This window comes from Myotis davidii, unplaced genomic scaffold, assembly GCF_000327345.1.
Source record: "Myotis davidii unplaced genomic scaffold, ASM32734v1 scaffold174, whole genome shotgun sequence".
Lineage (NCBI taxonomy): Eukaryota > Metazoa > Chordata > Mammalia > Chiroptera > Vespertilionidae > Myotis > Myotis davidii.
The window spans coordinates 3,589,927-3,595,245 of NW_006289087.1; the positions used below are offsets into that span (position 1 = coordinate 3,589,927).

Sequence of the window (5,319 nt, forward strand, 5' to 3'; positions counted from 1 at the left end):
ATTTCTTTTGCACATGATATTTCTGGCCCAGCGGACAGGCATTGTACAAATCCAACAGCCTTGGCCTTGAGCTGGAAAGACGTCTGCCTTCTTCCTTCCGTTCCTCCCCCCGCTGGTGCCTTCTCTGTTGCTCCGGCCAGAATCGGAGGGAATTCTGATTCCTCGTTTTCCCTCACCCCTGCACCCACCTCGGCCAACCCCGTCACTTCCATTTTCTCCATAGGCTGTGGGGACCCGTCCCCTCCCATCACCCCAGGCAGAGGCCGTTCCTCCCGAACAAGCCAGCCGCCCGGCCTCCCTGTCACGCAGCGATGCCCAGTCCAGGCCCAGCCTGTCCCCTCTGCAGCCGGGGCATCTTTTCAAACCTCGGAATGGGATGCATCGCCCCCTGCCCCCACTTTCCCATTAGAAGTCCCCCTTGCCCTGGCTGGTGTGGCTCAGTTGGTTGAGCACCCTCCCATGCACCAAGAGGTCACCTGTTCGATTCCCGGACAGGACACATGCCCAGGTTGTGGGCTCCATCCCCAGTGGGGCAGGGGGCATACAGAAGGCGGTCGATCCATGTTCTGCTCTCACATTCATGTTTCTCTCTCCCTCTCCCTTTCTCTCTCCCTCAAATCAATAAAAATGTATTTTTAAAAAAGAAAGAAAATAGAAGTCCCCCTACTCTCGACAATAGACACTGTTGATGTTTCTCTCTCTCTCTCTCTCTCTCTCTCTCTGTTCCTCTCTGAAATCAAATAAAATATTTTTTTAAAATATGTTTTAGTTGATTTCAGAGAGAGGAAAGAAGGAGAGAGAGAGGTAGAAACATCAATGATGAGAGAGAATCATTGATCAGCTGCCTCTTGCACGCCCCACACTGGGGATCGAGCCCACAGCCTGGGCCTGTGCCCTTGACCTGGGATAGAACTGTGACCTGTGACCTCCTAGTTCACAGGTCAAGGCTCAGCCACTGAGCCACACGGGCCAGGCAAGGACATTTTCATTTTTAACAAATCCATGAGCTGAGGCTCCTGCACCCTGAAACCCATCCTGCTGGGCTTCTAGAGAATTCTAGAGAATGGCCCCACCTTTAAGCGGGCCACAGAGCACTGGGCTGGTCCCTGACAGGCCCTCGCCTGCTGTATGCAGTCCTCGGCCAGCCGTGGCTGGACGCTGTGGGCATCTCACTAATGCAAAGGCCAGAAAGTGAGGGGGGAAAAACATCTTCACGCGCAGAAAATTAAACCAACTGGGGTTTTTATTTACATAATCGGGCGAGATCGGGATACAAAAGCAGCCTTGGAGTCAAACATACAGGAAAAAAGCGCTAACACCCCATACTCAGTAGGGTGGGGCCTGGATATTTGAAAGAAACTGAAGAGAAAGAAAAGGCGAAAAAGGTCGCTGGCAGCTTGGGTGGCCCCTCGGGGAGTCGGGAGAACTCGGGCTGAGCGAGTCTGAAGTTCATCTTCTGACTCAGGAATCTGGCGCCGGGCACAGTCCCTGTGAGGTTTTGACTTTTGGAATTCCTGGGTTAATTCCTAACCAGGCTTCCCGAAGTTCAGAGCCAAAGGAACTTGGTCTGATGGTGTCTCTAAAATGGGGGTGATAGGGGGAGGAGGGGGGCGGCGCAAGACGGGGAAGGTCTTCTGACATAGGCCTCCGTAGCTCTTGTCCTTCCTGGGGTCGCCTTTCAGTTTCCATTTCCCCAGGGACCCAGTGGGTGTCAGCATCCCTGGACCACTCCCAGCAACCCACCCACCCCTCCCTCCCTCCTTCCCTCCCTCCTTCCCTTCCTGGGATCACCAGGCTCAACTCTCCCACTAACCACTGCTCTGCTTTTTCTTTCCCATTCATCATCCGTCCATCCATCCGTCCATCCGTCCGTCCATCCCCTCCTTCCCCACCTCTCCCTCCCACCACCCCTCAGCTCCCAGTGGGGCCAGGCATGCCGCAATGTCTTCATGTGTGAAGACACTAGTGATGCTGGAATTGGATCCAAGTTCAACTCACCATGAGCCTCCAAGTCTTAGCTTCCCAGCTACAACTTTCTCCCCGACCCATTTCCTTTTCTGTCCATCTGTCTGTCTTCCCACCTTCTCCACTCCACAGTGCTACCTGGTTGGGCTTGAAATGTGAGTCTCCTTTGCATGGCCTGGAAACTTCTAGGGGCAACAGGTAGGTGTTGCCACTGATCCTACAGCTATAACTACTTTGGAGTTTCAGAGATTCCAGAAACAAAGTCAGGACAGTGGCCAATGGTGGATCTGGCCGAGGGCATGGGGTGAGGGACCTCCTCTTTCTTCCACCTCCCTCTCCAGGGGTCCAGCCAGTCACTGGGTCATGCTGGGGGGTGTCGGGACCACGCTCACCCTAACCTTAGAGTCCAGGTGAGATGTGGTCAGAGTGGGCAGCATGGAAGAGGGAAGGATGCCACCAAGGCAGACAACGTGAGCTCAGAAGCCATCAAGCTTCCCGGGCTCCTTCCTGGAGCCAAAGGCCCCGCCCAGCGAAGATTTCCCAAAGCCCAGAACCCAGATCTGGGTCCCGACTCTCCCCTTCTCTCCTCCAACCTCCTTCTGGTCCTGTTTCTACTTCCTTTCCGCGCCTGTCTCCTACTTACCGGTTCCTTCTCTAAAGCCTACGCTTTCATTCCCACATGTAGCATCTCCTTTGCTCCCAGGACAACGCTCCCTCCGATGGCTTGGCCCAGAGACGCTGCTGGCGCCCGAGTCAGGAGGCCCGTGACATCGCCAGCCACATGCATGCAGGTGAGTCCGGCCAGTGCCCAGGAGCACACTCCCTCGCCACCCTTCCTCACCATGCACCTGCACCTGAACTTGCCCTTCCTCCTCCCCTCACCCCCCTGCACCTTCATGTCACTCTGACAACTGACAAGCATTGATCTACTTTAAATAGTCACGACGCATGTCAACCCAGCTCCAAAGTGTCATGGCCTTCAAAGAGATGTCACTTCTTTCTTCTCAAGCCCGAACTTAAACTCCTGGCGACAAAGGGCGGAGGAGGAGATGGGGGCGCCTGACGTCAGGAGCAAACTGGGCTGCCGAGGGCTGTGAGCGCCCGGAGGCCTGCGACCTGCCCGGGTAGAATGTAGCAAATTCTCTCACTACAAGCCCTCCTCCCCATCGTCACCACGGTGCTCCCACTAGTAAGGCTTTGCCTCCACACCAGCCAGCCCTGCCGGGCTCCAGGGTGAGCAAACTGAACTCCGACCCCCAACCAACATCAGCCTAATTCTCCGCGGGACTGTCCAGCGGAGCCACCCGAGTCCAAGAGAGAGAGAGAGGCGTGGGAAAGTTCAGCAGACGGGCAGAGAGGATCCATTCACAGGACGCATCCGATTCGAACGGGAAAGACTGTTTTTCTTCCAGGTATTGTGTGGCTTCAAGTCCGCTGTGCTCCGGGTTTGCAGGGCTCCGAGGGCAGAGGCCTCCGTGGTTCTGCAGGCGCCGGGCCCTTGCGGCTCCCGCTAGCGGACAACGGACGCCACGCTGGTGGACACGGCGAACGGGGCGGAGTAGGCGGCGGCGAAGCCCTGCAGGCCGATGACCACGTAGTGGCAGCCTTTGGCGATGGCCTTCCCAACGTTCTATTTTTAGGAACCAAGACACAAGCAAAGAATTGGGTCAGGCGATTTCTGCACAAGGGCGACATCCCCGAAGGATCATTCCCCTTCGTTCTCCCTGGGGGCACATTAGCTAGTGACCGTGTTTGTCTCACACCCACCCCCAGCCCAGGCACATGTGGGGGACCTCAGGACAGATGTCGCCACCGTGCAAAGTGCTTTCAAGCTCCTCATGTTTCCAGATCATTCTGAGATCCTGGGGACAGCAGAGGGGCAGCTGGCTCAGAAACCAAACCGGTTTTGTTTTCTTTATTTATTTTTAACCAAAACAGACTCCTCTTCTGTTCCAGTTCATCAGAAGGCTGGGTGAAGGTTTCCTCTATCACCTTATCCCAGCGCCCGCCCTGTCCTCTCTCTACCAGCAGGACAGAGCCCTGACCAACCCACACATTTGTCTCCTTAAAGCAGGGGTCCTCAAACTACGGCCCGCGGGCCACATGCAAATACAAATATTGTATTTGTTCCCGTTTTGTTTTTTTACTTCAAAATAAGATATGTGCAGTGTGCATAGGAATTTGTTCATAGTTTTGTTTTTTTTAAAACTATAGTCCGGCCCTCCAACGGTCTGAGGGACAGTGAACTGGCCCTTGTTTAAAAAGTTTGAGGACCCCTGCCTTAAAGGCTCTGATGGCCGCATCCAGAGAAGTCAGCATTTCAGACACAGTTACAAACTCCTAAATGGTGAGGACTGGGCCGTATTTCCTTTCTTTTTAAAAAAATATATTGGTATTGATTTCAGAGAGGAAGGGAGAGGGGGAGAGAGATAGAAACATCAATGAGGAGAGAGAATCATTGATCGGCTGCCTCCTGCACACCCTCCACTGGGAGCGAGCCTGCAACCCGGGCATGTGCCCTGACTGGGAATCGAACCGTGACCTCCTGGTTCATAGGTTGATGATCAACAAATGAGCCACCAGCTGGGCAGGCCATCCTTTCCCACCTCCACTCCTCCTGCCCCTTGTCTGCAAGACCTGGTGCTAGGCAGGGCCATCCAGGGATTCAAATGCAATCCCAACAGAGAAACTTAAGACGGCTGCCAGTGACCAACATAAACCGAGTTGCTGCCCCCATCTTCCTCTCCTCACCCCGCAACCTCCCTCATCATTATCGATGACCTCAGCATTCATGCAGGTGACCTGGACCTCATCATCCACCTTGTCCCTCAACCATACGGCCTGTCCAACGTCAGTGACCAGGGGACCTGGCTTCGTGGAAAATCCCTGATGGCAACCACAAACCTGTCACTTCCCACACTGCCTGGCAAGCCTGCCCTGTCTGTCCAGTGGCTGACATTCTCTCTCTCCCAGGTGCCATTTCGTACCTTTTTCTTTTTCTTAAAAAATATTTTATTGATTTCTTACAGAGAGGAAGGGAGAGGGATAGAGAGTTAGAAACATCGATGAGAGAGAAACATCGAGCAGCTGCCTCCTGCACACTCCCTACTGGGGATGTGCCCGCAACCAAGGTACATGCCCCTGGCCGGAATCGAACCTGGGACCCTTGAGCCCGCAGGCCGACGCTCTATCCACTGAGCCAAACCGGTCAGGGCTGATACCTTTTTCTTATGACATTAAAGACATTACTATTATGTAAGCTCATAATGAATAATAAATATGTAGTTGCTAGTAATTCGTGCATTATAATATTATATAATAAAAGTCATATATAGTAAAATAATCAGATGTGAT

General features: G+C 53.7%; 1 long non-coding RNA gene across 1 annotated transcript in view; it reads right to left on the bottom strand.

Moving 5' to 3' along the window:
- Positions 1-1,225: 1,225 nt before the first annotated feature.
- LOC102753862 overlaps positions 1,226-5,319 on the bottom strand; it is a 5,675-nt gene continuing 1,581 nt past the window's right edge. Inside the window, exon 2 of the long non-coding RNA XR_435546.2 lies at positions 1,226-3,595. This is a non-coding gene — a long non-coding RNA (uncharacterized LOC102753862). The remainder of the gene's footprint in view (positions 3,596-5,319) is intronic.